Here is an 18,782-nt window from a genome sequence, read left to right as displayed (position 1 = left end):
ACAAAACAATTGGAAAGTGTCAACTTTTTATTAACTTTTTCCTGACATCCAATCTTCTCCTCCCACCGAGGTGAGGTCATCTGACAAACTGCTCTTTATGATCTACAACACTGTACTTCGTGGACCCTCTGATGATTCACCCATATTATTTGAACAAATCAGTACCCAGCCTACAGTGTTTCCTGCTATTCCATGGCTTGCTATCATCATATGATTCCAATGTCCACATAAAGGACCCTTACAATAGCCTACTCTCAAAAGTACTTAACTTCCTTGAAGACTCTCTTCTTCAAATCTAGTGATCCTGACCCCTTTCAACTTTGGCTATTTATTTTTTGTTTAAAGCTGTCCTTAAAGATTACCTTGTAACATTCTATCTTCAGAATCTTCAATTCAAATACTATACATTTTGGTGGCAAAAAAAATGTTCTGCCAGCTCTCATATATTCATTACCATCTATTCTATACTTGAACTTTGATTATTTAATAAGTCTAGACCTTAATTCCTACATTTTTTATCACAACTTAGAAATCTTGGCTATGCAACCTACATCATGTGGTAAGAGAGTGAGTAACAGTTTCTGGTTTTTGTATATTTTCTATTTGCAAACAAGGCTGCTATTAGCATTTTTTGCCTGTTAGAAAAGGGCACCCTCACCAGGTGATCAGATTTTTGAGTGTATAGTTTATCTGCTAGGCAAATTATAAGAGAAAACATCCTTGTGACTTGGTACAGGAAAATATTTTTTTTTAGATAAGACACAAAAAACTATGACTCACAAAAGAAAATGAATAAATTGGACTCTAAAGGAACTGAAATCATGTAATCTGTGTCAGAAAATGTTAAAAGAACACAAATAAGCCTTATACTTGGTATAAGTAAATGAAAAAACACATATCTGATAAAGGACTTTTATCTAGACTATATAAAGAATTCTCAAAACTCAATAATAAGGAGACATAATTCATATAGGAGGACAAAAATGACTTCAGCCAAGGGGAAGCATTCCTGCTCCTCCTGTTTCTTCCTCTTTCACCTAAAAACACTATACATTAGATAAGAAAAAAAGCATAAGAAATATTTGAAAATTGAATGAAGATGAACTGCTTATGACTTGAGACAAACGGTGGTGAACTTCCTCAGTTTTCTTATTGCCTCCCATATATCTCAGACAAAATTTTCCATTCTATAATGGGAACAGACAAAAAAATGTTTGAGGAAATGTCTCATCTCTTAGCCAAAAGGCTATAGAAAGGTGGCCAAATAAAAACCTGTTTGACCCACCCTACTCCAGTAAAAAGACAAAGGAACAATGTTCCCCACAACAGTTTTAGTGGGAGCAAGTAAAAAAATATCCATACCCCTTTCTCCACAAAAAAATTTATAGTGGCATAACAATTCCCTTGATGAGGTATTGCCTGGAGAGCTGCAGAACAGATTTTATCTTTCATCTCCACCTGATAGAAACAAAAGAAAAAGACAGAATCTTAAAAGTAGCAAGAGAGAAGCAACTCATGTACAATGGATCCAAAATGAGATAAAAACTGACTGCTTATTAGAAACTATGGGAGGTTGAGGAAATACGATGACATTTCAAAAGGTTCTTGGAGAAGAAGATTGGTAACCAAGAATTATATGAACAGGAAAGCTATCCTTCAAAAATGGAGAGACCTGGGGCTAGAACTCAATGATAGAGTACTTGCCTTGCATGTGTGAGGCTCTGGGTTCTCTACCTTTATACCAAAGAAAAAAGGAGAAAGAGAAATTAAGACATTTTCACAAACTCAGAGACACATCATCATTAGAACTTATCCTTAAAAAATACTAAAATTAGCCCTCAAGCTGAAATGCAAGGACACTAGACAGTAAAAATCAATAGACTGGAACTAAGAGTAACATAAAGGTAATTTATAATATGTAAGTGTAAAATACAATAAAATATATTTTTTACTTGTAACCTATTTCTTCTTTTATCTGTTCAAGAGATTAGATAAAGCAATATTTATGAGTTTTGATCAGCTTATAACATATAAAAATGTATAAATAGGGGCTGGGATTGTGGCTTAGTGGTAAAGCACTTGCTTGATATGTATGAGGCACTGGGTTCGATTCTCAGCACCATGTATAAGAAAATGAATAAAATAGGCTGGGGATGTGGCTCAAGCGGTAGTGTGCTCGCCTGGCAGTCACGGGGCACTGGGTTCAATCCTCAGCACCACATAAATAAAATAAAGATGTTGTGTCCACTGAAAACTGAAAAATAAATATTAAAATATTCTCTCTCTCTTTAAAAAAAGAAAATGAATAAAATAAAAGTCTATCAACAACTAAAATCATATTTTAAAAAATGTATAAATATACCAACTGTGTGGCAAATAGCATTAGGAAATGACTGGAAAAGACCTTATCATAATGAAATTTTTGTATACTATTGAAATTTATTTGGTATTAATATGAAATAGATTTTTCATATGTGAAAATGGTTATTGCAGATTCCAGGGAAACCACTAGAAAATAACAAAAAATTGTTAAAAAATAACAAATTAAAGTTCTATCTTCAGAAAATATCTATTTACACAAGATAGCCAGTATTTAATGAATGGAGGATCAAAATATACAAAAAAGAGAAAATCTATCAAAATGGCAGATATAAAGCTTATGTTATGAGCAATTACATTAAATGTGAAAGATTTAAATATTTCATTTAAAAAAGCAGTACCTGGCATTAAGGATTAGAAAACAGTACCCAACTTTATGCTTACTACAGGTGACACTATAGATTCAAATATATAAATGGATCAAAATTAAAAGATTAGACCTCGATTTACCCAGCAAATGATAACAACAACAACAACCAAAAAAACCAGCTGAAGTGACTGTACTAGTATCAAACAAAAGAGACATTAAAAAATAACTAGAGGCCAAAAAACATCTTACAATGAAAACAGGGTCAAAGTATTAGGAACACAAGAAAATTACAAACATGTGCACCTTACAAACATAAAAGTCCCAAAATAGAGTGAAAAATTAAACAGGTAAAGAGGGAAATAAATAATATAGTAATAAGCCCTGGAAACTTCAGTATCTCATTTTAATAATGTATAAATGTATTATTAAGAACACATAAAAGGAGATAGAAGACTTGAACACCATAAACAACCTTTACATAACATACATTTAAACAACATTTCATCAGAAAATAAAGTCACCTCAAGTGCACATAAAACATTCCCCCAAACAGAATATTTGCTAGGCCATGAAATGAGCCACTTTAGGTTTTTGGTTTTATTTGTTCTTTTTAGTTATACATGATAATAGATTTCATATTGATATAATTCTATAAGCATGGAATATATCTTATTCTCCTTAGGACCTCAATCTTGTGTATGTACATGACAGTGAGACTCACTGTGTGGTATTCATATATGTATATAGGAAAATTATATCAGATTTATTTCACTGTCTTTTTCTTTTCCTTTTCTTTTCCTCCCATCCCATCATTCCCCTTTCTCCAATCCACTTAACTTGTATTCTCCCACACACACACTTGTTGTGGGTTATCATCCACATATCAAAGAGAATATTCAAACTTTGGGTCTTGGGGATTGGTTTATTTCATTTATCTTGATAGTCACTAGAGCCATTCATTTACTGGAAAGTCATAAATCCATTCTTCTTTATGGATGAGTAATGCTCCATTTTATGTATATGATTTTTCTTGTCAGTTCTTCTTTAACCTATTAGTTACTTAGTAATAGTGTTGCTTAGTTTCCACAAATTTGAGAACATGATATATATCCCTTCTTCTGTTGAAGGGCACATAGGTTGTCTCCATAGCTTAGCTATTGTGAATTGTTACATTAGGTTTAACAGGATTCAAATAATTTTAAAAAGAATTTTCCCTGACCTCAAGGAAATGAAATTATAAGTCAGTATCTGAAGGAAGATTGAAACATTCTCAAATTTGTGGAAACTAAGCAACACTACTCCTAAGTAACTAATAGGTCAAAGAAGAACTGACAAGAGAAATCATATATAAATATAAAGCTAAATGTAAAATGTAAATGTAAAACCTTTAGAAGAAAACAGTTTGGTTTCCTGATGTTTACCCCTAGTTTATTAGGATAGAAGAATGACCATTGATTTTGTGTATTTCTTCTTTTGCAATATCAACATTTTCATCTTTAAAGCACTGCTTTTCATACATTTCATAAGTTTGGTATGTTTTTATTTTCACTCATCTCAAAATGTTTTCTAATTTATTTTCTTAGAAAAACTGCTATTTACAAAATCCCAGAAGTGTTTTTGTGAACACAAAACAAGCTGATTCTAAAATTTATATAGAAAGGAATATGATCTAGAACATTAGAACAACTTTTGAAAAGAACATTAAAATTGGAGGAATTGGGGCTGGGGATGTGGCTCAAGCGGTAACGCACTCGCCTGGCATGTGCAGGGTGCTGGGTTCGATCCTCAGCACCACATAAAAATAAAATAAAGATGTTGTGTCCACCGAAAACTAAAAACTAAATATTAAAAAATTCTCTCTAAAAAATGGAGGAATCACTGTGTTTGATGGTTACTTTATAGCATAGTAACCAAAAACTTGTGATACTGAGGAAGTAATAAGCATATGGACTAATGAGACAGAATATAGATCTTAGAAATAGACCCACAAAAATATGCCCAACTGATTTATGTTTCAGTTGGTAAAGCTATTCAATGGTGTAAGGATATTCTTAGCAATAAAAAGTTCTTAATAAACTAAGCCATTGGACATCCATAAACAAAACAAATAAAAGAACAGGAACCCAGAACTCACTCCCACACCTTATACAAAATTAATTCAAAATGTATCATGGGCTTAAATGCAAAGAGAAAAATAGTAAACTATTTAGGAAAATCCCATGAGAAATATTTTGGTATTTGAAACTAGACAGAGTTTTTAGATTTGACCCCAGAATCGTGATCCATAAAAGCAAATATTGATAAGTATATTGAATTAAAATTAATTTTATTGGTGAAATTCCTATTAAAAATAGAAAGACTACAGAATGAGAAAATAATACTTTTTAAAACATTTATGTATTACAGGACCTTTACCTAAAATATATGAAAGACTCTCAAATCTCAATAATAAAGCAACAATCCAATTATAAAATAGGCACTAGACATAGATATTTAGCTGAAGAGGACATAAAATTGGCAAACAAGCACATGAGAAGATGCTTAACTTTATTAGTCATCAGGGAAATGTAAATTAAAACCACAGTGTGATAGCACTAAACACTTACTAATGTGCCTAAAATACTAATAATAATAAAAACAATTCTAAAAAAACCTAACAATTCTAAGTGCTAATAAGAATGAGGGACAACTGGAAAATGTATAATTGCTAGTGGGAATGCAAAATTATATGGTCATTTGGAAAATAATTTAGTAGTTTTTTAATAAAGTTAATTATACACTCCATATGGTCCAGAAATCTTACTCATAATAATTTACCCAAGAGAAATGAAATGTCCTCACAAGACCTATATGTAAATGCTTGTCAGCCTTATTCCAAATAGCCAAAAAACTGAAAAAAACTCAAATATCAATTAGCAATTAAAAGGACAAATTGTGTTAATGCTCATATAATAACATGCTACATAGCAATGTTATTATATTAAATATTAATTTATTTTATTATATTTATTATAATAAAATGGAATGAAAAATTGATACATGATGTGGATTAATTTAAAACATATTTTGGTAAATGAAAAATAGCCACATACAAAAAATTACATGCTTGGTCCAGGGGTCTCTTGAAAATTGAAGGGACCTCAGTAAAGTAGAGGAAATGGACCAGGGGAGGGAAAAGGAGATAGAAAGGGGAAATACAGGGGAAAGATAATGGTCAAATTATATTGCTATATTGTGTTTGTATGAATATGTAACAAATCTCCAAGCTACAAACAACTATAATACACCATTAAAAATGGGGAAAAAGTTACATAGTATATAATTCCATTTACACAACATTTTGGAAAAACAAATCTCTAGTAACAGAAATTAGACTAGCATTTTCCAGAGACTATTGTTGTGGGGAACTGGTTGACTACAAACTGAAATGAGGACTTTTTTTTTTTTTTTTTTGAACTGGAGATTGAACCCAGGTGCACTCAACCACTCAGCTACATCCCCACCCCTTTTTCATTTTTTTCTTTAATTTTTATTGTTGGTTGTTCAAAACATTACATAGTTCTTGACAAATCATATTTCACACTTTGATTCAAGTGGGTTATGAACTCCCATTTTTACCCTGTATACAGATTGCAGCATCACATCGGTTACACATCCACTGTTTTACATATTGCTATACTAATGTCTGTTGTATTCTGTAGGAAAGGCAGCAGAATACATTTTTTTTTAAATTTCAGGTAGGGTCTTGCTAAGTTGTGTAGGGCCTCTGTAGGGCCTCTCTTAGTTGCTGAGGCTAGGTTCAAACTTTTGGTCCTCCTGACTCAGCTTCGGAGACAATAGGATTACTGGTATGTGTGACTGTGCCCAACAAAAGGAGGACCTTTTGAGGTGATGAGATTTCTCAATATATTGATTGTGACAGTGGTCAACTATATAACTAAATAGGGTGAATTTCAAATCAACCCGATTTAAAAAAAAATTACTTCCACCAGTCCTATGACAATGCTACTGAACAACAACCACACTGAATAGTACAGTGAAAAGTTAAGTCAACAGCATTATCCATCAGGGAAATGCAAATCAAAATGACAATGAGATATCATGATCTCATTCCTGCTAGAATAGATATTATAAAACAAAACAGTAAAAAAAAAAAAGATAAATGCTGGTGAGGATATTAATAAAAGGGAACTCTTATACACTGCTGGTAAAAATGTAAATTCATATGGCCACTATGGAGGTACTTCAGAAAACTAAAAAGAGAACTACCATATGATCTTGCTATCTTAATTCTGGGTATATATATCCAAAGGGAATAAAATCAGTATATCTGCATCCATGTTTATTATTGCATATTCACAGTAAATAAACATGGAATCTACCTAGATGCCTATCAGTGAATCAGTGGAAAAATAAATTGTGTATGTATGTACAATGGAATATTATTCAGCCAAAAAAAGAAGGAAATCCTGTGATTTGCTACAGAAGGGTTGGAACTGAAGGACATTATGCTAAATGAAATTAGTAAGACACAGAAAAACAAATACCATATATATTGTCTCAAATATGAGTGCTAAAAATGTTGATCTCACTATAGAATATGGGAAGGGGAGAGAGAGGGAGGATACAGTGAGATTGAATTATAGGCATCACAACACAGAAGTAATTAGTTCTAGTGTTCTAAAGTACAGTGGAGTGCCTGTAGTTCACAGTAACCTATTACATGTTATGAATAATGAACATCGGGAGCTTAAAGGCTCTGAACACAAAGCAATGATAAAGACATGGAAATCTTAGTTTCCCTGATTTGGTTAGTATGAATTTTTATGTGCTTTGAAATATCACACTGTAAGCCACAGATAGGTATAATTATGTGTCAATCACAAAATTTTAACATGTTTAAGGAGACAAAAATGCACACTATCTTGCTTTTATCATTACTCACTATATACAGGTATCAAATCATCACATTGTACCCCATAAATATGTACAATTAAAATAATATTAGCTAAAATTCAAAATAACCTCTTTTTTTCACAAAAATATCACAGTCTGGAGACTCAGATATATTATTGTTATTGTACAGTTCTCCTTCTTGTACTAGCTCTCTCTCCTTTTCCCTGGGTGGCAATTCATTCACATGTTCCCCAGGATTACTACTTGATTCTCACCTTATTTACCTTGGGCTGATAACTTTGATAATTTATCATGGTAACTGGAGGCCTCATCCAGGAGCTATCTCAACTATCTATTTTATTTCTTCTCTGCCTCTAAATCCTCCTACAATGGTGACTTCTCACCTCAACCTATGAAATAATTCTAATCCTTCCCATCTTGAATTCAAATTCTCTCATGACCAAACATTTTTTTTTTATTTTAAATATCTTGTCTGCCCCTCAAGCTAGCCTTTTTTTAATATTTATTTTTTAGTTTTTTGGTGGACACAATGTCTTTATTTTACTTTATGTGGTGCTGAGGATCGAACCCAGTGCCTCATGAATGATAGACGAGCATGCTACCACTGAGCCACAATCCCAGCCCAAGCTAAGCCTTTTGAAAGGATTTTGTACACTCATTGACTTCATTTTACTTCACACTCATTTTTTGACTCTTTGCACTCAGATTTTTTGCCAGCCCCCATCCAAGAAATAGCTCTTATCAAATTCATCACTACCTTCCTCACTGCAAAACCCAAGACATACCCTTCAGTCTTCTTCACAGGTATTTCTAGTTTTGATTCTATTGGCTTTTCCATCCTTCATAATATTTTTCTCCCCTTTAGGTTCTCTAAAGGTGTTCTAGATTTGCCTTAATGCAATGTATAAAATATATTATCTATTAAATATTGAAGTTCTTTAGGATTCTCTCTTTGCACAAGTACCCTTATCACTTATCTGTTCTTCTTGTTATTTTTCAAATTCTCTAAAGGCTTTAATTGCTATCATGTATGCTGACAAATCCTCATTCATTAAATATTTCTAATAGTTTATGCATTTCCATGGTCATATCAAATATAATATATCCTTAATTAAACTCAAATACCAATTCACGAGCAGTCCCTTAAATCTAATCTTATGTATCTAAGCAACACTATAATGCAATTATAGACGAATAGACTTCTCTCTCTTCCCTAACCATCATGTCTAAGTAACACTAATTTTGACATATTTTAGTTTTCAAATATTTATGAAAATTGGCCCTCTACTACAGTTCCACTATCATTATCCCACCTTTTTCTTGAAATAATATAGTCCCCTTCTTTATTATGACCAGCCTCTAAACTTGTTTATATCCAGTCTCCATACAAATGCCAGGATAATCTATATAAAATTAAACCCTAACTCTTTCCTAAATAAACCTTTCAACTTATATCCATTGTCTATAGGATGAAGTAAATATTAGTGTATGAGTTCAGCTACATCAACAGGACTTAAAGGTACAAATCCCTCTTCCAAATTTTCCCAAAGACAACTTCAAACACTGGAAACTATGTTCTTCCAACCCATTTAAATCCAATGCAATGGGCTGCTCAGTGGTAGAGCACCAGCCTGGTTTGTGTGAAGTGCTGGGTTTGATCTTAAGCACCACATAAAAATAAATAAAAAAATAAAGGTATTGTGACCATATAAAACTAAAAATATTTTAAAAAATCCCATTCTATTTGCAATGATATCCATGTTCTTTAATATAATATCATTTATAAGCTGACATCTGTCCACCTCTGTAGCAACTTTTCACCTCTATTCTTAAACAACATAAGCACTAAACTACATATTATTTTATACCCCTGTGGAAATGTACTTGTATGTGCATACACAACAGTCAATTTTGAAATTTTTGATTGATGTTTTACCTTTGCCTTGAAAGCCTAGATAATATAAAGTATTATTCATAGTCACCATATTCACAATTCCAATTTTGTTTACTCTCTAACTCACTGTAGTCTGGTTTCTGCCTCTTATCCTTCTCCAGAAGCAGTCCTGACAAAGATCTCCAGTTAACTTCTACCTCTCAAAGCTAATAGACACCATTTTAAAATTTTTTTTCAGTTATAGATGAACACAATACCTTTATTTTATTTATTTATATGTGGTGCTGAGGATCAACCTAGAGTCTCACACATATGAGGCAAGCACTGTGCCACTGAGCTACTACCCCGGTCCCCCCAATAAACGCCTTTTAAGCTCTAATTTTTCTTGAAATCACTACAACACATGGCAATGCTGATTATTCCATCCATGAGATTTTCTTATGTATTTGTATAATATCCTTATCATTTTATGACCTGCTTTATGATTGCATTTTTTCTGCTTCATCTCTCAAGGTACCACAGTCAGGTTCTTTCTCTTCTCAGTCTACACACTCCTCCTGAGTAATCTGATTTATGCAAATCACTTCAACTTCCTTCTCTGTTCTAATGATTCCTTTCTTTTTCATTAACCCTTATTTTTCTCTCCTGATTATCAGTATATATCCATCTGAATGTCTCAGAAGACATTCAAATTCAATATATTGAACTAATTGTCCTTTCAATGATTCTGTCCCTTCTTTTTTTTTTTTTTTCTAGTTGGTTGCACTAACATCCATCCCATTGCTTAAACTGGAAATCTCAGAAAGGGCATTACTATTTTCCTTCCCCTCACTTCCCCGACCATGTCTGAATCAAAATAAGTTTTATTGATTCTATCTCACAAATAACTCAGAATCTAATTGCTTCTTTCTGTTCCTGCTGATGCTATGCCCCTTTAAGATCATATCATTTCATGCTTAAAGTAATGCAATAAACTCCCTAGTCTCTGTGCCTCTAATACTTCCTAATCCATCTTCTTCTGTCATAGTGCCCTTTCCATCTGAAACCCTCTGTACATGACTCAAAATTTTTCAATAAGTATGTACTACCTAGAGGCGAGTCCTAAAAATATACCACTCCCACTCTCAACCTTAGAGCACAGGTCACTAACAAATTATAAGCTCTTTCTAACTGAGCTCAACATGGCTTCAAAATACTTTTAACATACTTTTCCAAGAAGCTACAATGAACTTATCATAGTTGGAAAGCAAGATTAACTATCACTTCAGTCTTGGGTTCAGAGGATTAATCGAAACTACTCTGCATAGGTGTCAAGTCTCTTCATGATCAATGCTTCTTACTACCTAACCAAGCTTGTCTCTGGTAACTTCAGGACAATGCAGTTTTACTCCAGCAACGTTTAACTACTTGCACTTCCTGAAGGACGGCGTGTTCTTTCACGTTTTTGAACATCTGTATAGGCTATTCCTTTCACCTGGGAAGACTACCTCTTTTTTTGTCTACATGGTCATCTTAGTCAGTTCTTCAAATATTAGCTCAAATGTCACCACTTCTGTGAAGGCTTAATTAGTAAAACCTGATGCTCATTCTTAAAGGTAGTATTATATACTTCATATAGCTCAATTGAGGTGATTGTCACATATAATTGTGTTAAAATATATACACATCCATCTCCTTTTGAAAGTGTGGTTTGTGTTAAAATATATACACATCCATCTCTTTTTGAAATAGAATACTCACAATTTCCTTGTGTTCTTTCGGATGTTTTACCAAACTCATATAATCCTCACAATAACCTTATGAGGTAAGTATATTATTATCCCATTCCTATATTACAGATGAAGAAAATTAGTCACACGCAGATTAACTACTTTACTCAAAGTTGCACACCTAACAAGTAATGGAGCTGGGATTCAGACTCCAAATGCTTCAAGATACTGTGTCTAGCCATTATATCATGTTGCCTAAACTCAAGTTTTTTTCTTCAATTCTAAACACAGTCTTGATAGTAGGACTTAGTAATACTTGCTTGCTAGGACAAAAGATTAAGTGAGAGGGTATAGAAAAGATAAAGGGAGATGGGGAAAAAGAGGAAGGGCAAATAGCTTTAAAATCAGGAGATTGGGGAAATTTCCTGAGAGTGAACTTCAGATTAAGCAAACTTTCCAGAGATCAGGCAACCTGATAAAATTGGGATAGTGCATTTTCATTACAGGAACATACAGGGAGTCTAACACTACAGCAACACTAGATCAGAAACATGTCAATATGATTTTACTAAATATCAAAATATTCTGACTCATCCATGTAGTGGAATTTTATGCAGTCATTAAAAGTCATGTTTTTGAAGATTATTTAATGAGATGAGGAAATACCTATGGTATGCTTTTAAAATAAGATGAAAAGCATAACTTCACATAGATAACAATGACAATTTGTCACTATATACAACCATTTTAATTGTCTGCTTTCTCATATAGTACTTCCAGTTTTCAGATTTTGGCCTACAGATATAATTGCATAAAGTGTAATAATATAAGTACAACAATGTCCATTGAAGCATTGCTTAGAATTGAAAAATAAACAAAAAACTAGAAATGACCTGCAAATTATTCAGTGATAGATTGGCTGAATAATTTATATCACATTCATAAAACATTTAAAAGGATGATTGGGTTCATATGTATGCAAAGAAGTATGCAAGAAGTTAAAACAGTATGCAAGAAGTTACTTAATCAAAAGTAACAGTACCATCCATTATAAGATGAAGCATCACTTACATATCATTATGAAAGAAAAAAAAAAACTATGGCAAAATATAGAGGTTCTCAAACTTTAATTTCGACTCATTTTCATTAACAAATTACTGGGAATCCCAAAATATTTTTAAGGTATATCTGTCGATATTTACTATGCTAGAAATTAAAATTGATAAAAAATATGTATGTATGTACCCAGTACATAATACAATTGATTATATTTTTAAAAATTAGTGAGAAGGGTGGCTTTTATGTTTTTGCCAATTCCTTTAATGTTAAGGTTAATAGAAGACAGTGTATTTACTCACTTCTTACTTTGATCTGTCAAGATATGCTGCTTTACCTGAAAATTTATATGGAACGAGACATTTCTCAGGATAGCAAAAAAAAAAAAAAAAAAAAAAAAAACAATGCTAGAAGCATCACAATAACTGAATACAGAGCTACAACTACTAAAACAGCACTGTACTGGTATAAGTATAGGCATATAGAACAATGGAACAAAATAGAAAATCCAAAAATTAATTCATACTCAGCTAGCTAAGGTGTGTAGAAAAGACTAAAGTTTGAAATCTGGAATATATAAGGAACTAAAAAACAAACAACCCAATGAAAAATAGGCTATGGAACTAAATTGACACTTTTCAAAAAAGGAAATACATGGTGGCACACACCTATGGTCCCACTGACTTTGGAGGCTAAGTAGGAAGGATCACACATTCATGGAATCCTGAGTCATTTAGTAAGACTCTATCTAAAAATGAAACTAGAAAGGACTGGGGATGTAGCTCAGTGGAGTACCTCTCTGTTCAATCATCAGTATGGAAAAACAACAACAACAGACATACAACTGGCCAACAAATACATGAAAAATGTTCAATTTCACTAATTGACAGAGAAATGCAAATCAAAACCACAATGAGATATCTTACCCCATTTAGAATGTCTATCCTCAAAACAATAAGTAATAGCAATGCTAGCTAGCAAGAATACAGGAAAAAAGGGACTTTTATACACTATTGATGGGAACATAAATTTAATTAGTCCATCCACAATGAAAAACAATATGAAGATTCCTCAAAAAATTAAAAATAGAGCTATCATATGACCGAGCAATTCCATGATTGGGTTTACTCCAAAAAATTCATTCTTTATAGCAGAATGATACTTGATGGCATTGTTCAGGTTTATCACAATGCTATTCACAATAGCCAAAATTTGGAATCAACTCAGATGCCCTTGAATAGTTTAAAAAAAAGAACACTTTATACATTTACGAAATTAAATATTATTCAGCCATAAAAATTAAAATCCTGTCTTTGCAGTAATTTGGATGCAATTCGAGAATATTATGTTGCATGCAACCAGCCAGACACTGAAAGACAAGGACCACAGATTCTCATTCATTTAAGAAAACCAATAAGTCAACCATGTAGAAGTAAGGTACAGCATAGTGGTTACTAGAGATAGGGAAGAACAAGGGGGAAAGAAGGCAGAAAGAAATTAAGAGGAATTTTTATGGACTGGAAAGAGTGCTGTGGTAAGGAGGAGAGAAGATTGAGAGTAGAATTAGAGTAGATGGACGTGATTAATGCACGATTTATGCATGGTTAGAAATATCACACCGAATACTATCAATTTGTGTAATTAACATATTCATAATTATAATAAAAATTCTGCTTCACTTAGATATATAGTTGGAAAATGAAGGGACATGTTAATAATCTTTTCAGATAATTGAGGATATTATTCTCTGATACTAACTACATCAAAATTCAACAAGTGGTACTTTCCTAAAATGATCAGCTGCAATGTGTCATCTGAAACCATTTCAATTACCTGTTTGAGCTCTATTACATAAAAATTTCTTGATCATGCATCACTTTGAATGAAGTTTTAATTACAGGGTTTTGTAACTTTATAGGTCATTTGGAAAATATCGGTTCATTGACTTATGCATTTGTATTATTCATATTATTGTACAATATAAAAATACTATTTATTAATATCACTAGGGGCATCAATTAAAAAAAAAAAAAACTTCACAGTGGCAGATACAAGTTTTCCAAAATTCTAATTTTCACTTGCTTGCTCAAAGTTTATGATTGGCAAAATAGAAAAAAGAAGAAAAAATGACATCTATTCTTCTCCCTTAAATGACAAGTTCTTTTTGTTCAGTTTCTAAGGAAATGTCTGTCAAAAATCCAAATTCTGAATAATAATAATAATAATAATAATAATTTGTCAGCTATTCTCTCAAGTTATGATGGTATTCCTTGAGTAAAGGGAACTAGTTCAGTTAGCAACTCAAAAAAAGTTATTTTCCTAGAGACAATGTTATGCTCGAATTCGGGACCCCCAAAAGACCACCAGAGACCAAGATCCATGTAAGCAGCAAAGAGGCATTTATTGCGAGCTAGTTTGGTCCTCCGCATGTGCACACAGCAACTGGTGACGCTGAGAGGCCCTGAGCCCAGGGTTTGTCAGATCAGGCAGGGAGGCTTTATTGAGATATCACTCCCGGGCGGAACTTGATCAGACTCACAGAGGGGACAGGGGAAGGGTCTGAAGAGAAACCTTGTGGAAGCTCGACTGGACTAGACTTTTATGGGGCTTACAGCAGGAAGGGAAGGGCTCAGGACAGGAAAAGGTGTTCCTAGGGTCCCTTGCCCCCTTGAAGTTGCTCAGGGGAGTTGGCTGAACTCCAGGATTGGCCAGGGGGTCCTGTTGATTGACAGGCGTTAGTCAGGAGATCTGGCTGATTGACAGGCGTTTCCGCCGGCATCTGATTGATGTTCTTTTCCGGTGCGGGCTGCTTTGTTCTAAGTTGCCACCAAGTCGCCACCAAGTTGCCGCCACTGACCTAACAGGGTTTGCAGCAGTTTTATACACTCTTTGGGGAAGGCAGGGACCCCCACATACATCATAGCATCTCTTAGCAAATCATCACACACCGCGGGAAAATCAAATAACAACTCTAAAACATGATTAGCACATTCACTGGCAGGAACAAGTTGGGTAGGGATAATTGGTTACTACAAGAGGGGGATTCATTTGAACTGATTGGTTTAAGCCAAGAGGGGTGTTCCTGCTGAACTACATGGTTTCCCAACACCATAAACTACTGGGAGGGTCTTCTGGCATCCCAGGTATTTCCCTGTCTCATGCTGAATGGTGGCTGCTAGAGGGTTGCTATGGGTCCCCACCTAGCCTGACTGAGTCAGGGACACCTGGCGCAGCAGATCTCTCCTGTTATTTGTAGATAAACAACTTAGCAGAGTGGGAATGTGCCTAGGAGTGCTCTGTGGGTCTTTCCAAAGACAAAGGTCATGTCCTTTCCTTGGACAGGCTTTGCTCTGAGGTAGAAGCTGGTTTTTCAACAATACATATCCTTTCATGTGCACCAAAAATACCCTGTGAAGTTGGACATAGTAGCGTACCTCTAAGTTTTAGTCAGCCTTTTCACTGCTGTGACCAAAAGACCTGACAAAAACAACTTTAGGGGAGGAAAAGTTTATTTGGTGTTCATGTTTTCAGAGGTTCAGTCTATTGATGGCCAACTCCTTTGTGCTGGGCCCCAGATGAGGCAGAACATCATGGCAGAAGGGTAAGAAGGAGGATAACAGCTAGGGACATGACAATCAGAAAGCAGAGAGAGAAAAGTAGTGCTTTATTCACCAGGACAAAATATACTCAAGAGGCTTGTCCCCAATGACCTACTTCCTTCAGCCACACCCCGCTTGCCTATAGTTACCACCTAGTTAAACCATTCAACTGGATTAATGTGCTAGCTTTGGAATTATGATCCTCCTGCCTCAGCCTCCAGAGCCTCTAGGATTATAGGCATGCACCACCAAGCCTGAGTTAATTTTTTTGATTATGAAATGGTAGATAAAATAGGAATTTTTTTTTCTTTTCCATAGCTCACTATTCAATAAATGATACTGCTGGTTACCATGAGGAGTCCTTGCTTCCCTGAATATTGAAGTATAACACCAGAGAAGTACAATGAGACAAGAGTAAAGTAAAAGGCTTTCTTAAAGGAAAGCAGAAAAGACATACTCCCCCAGGAAGAAGGGGATCTAAAGGCAGAATCCATGGGATGGGGAGGACTTATCCCTTTTATATCTAAGGATTTCTTTTGTCCTTCTACATTTCTGTCATTTATCTTGCTTATTTCCCTCTACCCTGCTTGTGATGGGGGATACCAGTGGGAAGGCCAAAAGGTGGAAAACAGGTGGACCAAGGGGCCTGGGAGAAGTGATCCAGGCCAGAAGGGCCTAGGGTGATATGATGAGCACCTCGCTATTTGCTGGCAGCTGCTTCATTAACAATTCTTTAGGATGGACCTGGGGCCTGGGGGGACATTAACATTTCAATCTCCCAGGTGTAGTTCTGATTTTCCAGGCTCAGATCAGACTACATTTTCTTTGTAGACTTCATTTTCTTTATTTGAGTTAATATCAGATCCGATTTACCTAGCTACACTAACTACCTATCTTTATATCTGGCTTCATAAGTATGTTGAATTTGTGGTTCATAGGAACCTGAAACTTCTCTCAAGTTTTGTAAAGCTTTGTCTTTTACTTCTTTCTCAGACTTGGAGTCTCATTACCCAACTCCTTTCTCTTTGTTATATGTCTTTCAAGCAACCTATGCATTTTTTGTATTAATTTTCTATTCTACTCTAGCAAATTACCACAAATTTAATTACAATACAAATTTATTATCTAATTTTTCTGTATGTCAGAAGGTCAAAATGGGTCTTCGTGGGCTAAAAATCAAGGTTTTTAGGATAGGGCTTTATTGCAATGGAAACTGTGGGGGAAAATCTGTCCCTTTCTAGTTTCTAGAGGCCTTTTGCATTTATTGATTCATGTCCCTTATTCTTCTTCTGTTTTTTTTTTTTTTTTGTAGTTGTAGATGGACAGAATGCCTTTATTTTATGTGTTTATTTTTATATGGTGCTGAGGATTGAACCTAGTGCCTTACACATGCAATGCAAGTGCTCTGCCACTGAGCTACAGTCCCAGCTGACTTCTTCCGTTTTATTAAAATACATTTTTAGTTGTAGATGAACACAATATCTTTATCTACTTACAGCCTGACTTCTTCCATTTTTAAGGACACTAGTGATGACACTGGGCCCACCCATGTAATCCATGATAGCCTCTTTATCTTGAGGTTAGCAGATTCATAATCTTAATTCCATCTGCAATCTTTGTTGCCCATTGACATATCAATTAACATAGTCACTTCTGGGAACAAAGATGTGGATAACTTGGGGGGTCATTATTCCATCTATCACTTATTGAAAGCTAATTCTGGAAGTAACACCCCCTGTCTTAGAGAGGTGACTGACACTGGAGTCTTGTTCACTTAATTCCAGGACCCTCTGTGGTGTTTCTTTTCCCAGAGATTTCAAGAGCTGACATTAAAATGGCTGATTTTATAGTAAAATAGACCTCATTCAATTCTTAACCATGCTAGCTTTGTAATTTTAGAAAATAACTTATTCTTTCTATATCTTCCTCTATTATTGGTAAAGTCAGCAGAATAGTACCAACTTCAATTAAATCATTTAAAAAGTACTTAGTAGATGTTTACCACATTCCATACATTGGACCAGCAATTTGAGGTACTAAGACAAAAATGTTTCAGTTCTTTTCCTGAAGTCACTCACAATAAAACTTTTACATGAGTGATTAGAAAGATAACTTTATACACATAGAACGGAGTGGTTGATTTTGACTGTAATCTTATGTGGTGATATGTATGAAATGAACATTAAAATCTAAGAATGCATTTATCAGGAAGACAGAAAGTAAACTTTATGAACAAAAGAAGAAACAAGTTGTTATATATTTTTTTTTTCTTTAATTTGGTCTTGACATCTCTGGAGAGAGGATATAAACTCTAGCTCTGCCTGACAGATCTCCGGGAGATTTTGTTGGAGATATTTACAATAAACCTTTCACAGGATATTTTTTATCCTGGTTGATGGCCTCATGCCTACGTGTCTGACCCATGATCAGGTGTTCTCATAGGAAACTTTCTTATACTGGCAGACACCTTGTGTCTCTTGTCTGACATGTGTCTAGTTTATTCTTGCCAAGATAGATATTCTTAGGAAAGCTTTCACCAGGAGGAAATTAGATCTAAGTGTACTGGTTGGACAGATCATAGGGGAGGTAACATAACAAAAAGGCCTGAAATGACAAGAGTATTTTAATACTTCCACATCCACAAGAGAAGTATACCAACAATGGCTAATGGGAAGATCATGAGGGTAATGCACTCAACAAACAGTTGTGATGCCAGAGGGAAATTCACAGATGGGCTAAAACTGGTATGGGGCATTACTGAAACAGGTTTTCCATGAGGAGGCCTAATTGATAGGTTTAGGGCAAGTGATGCAGGTTCCACTGGTTCACACCATGGTTGATAATGTGATCACTGAGGCATACCTAAGCAGTCTATGTAGAGTGTGAGGGCCAGCAAGGCATGTCAAGTAGGTTATATT

This window comes from Marmota flaviventris, chromosome X (assembly GCF_047511675.1).
Source record: "Marmota flaviventris isolate mMarFla1 chromosome X, mMarFla1.hap1, whole genome shotgun sequence".
NCBI classification, from domain to species: Eukaryota; Metazoa; Chordata; class Mammalia; order Rodentia; family Sciuridae; genus Marmota; species Marmota flaviventris.
Note: the sequence above shows the minus strand (reverse complement) of the source record.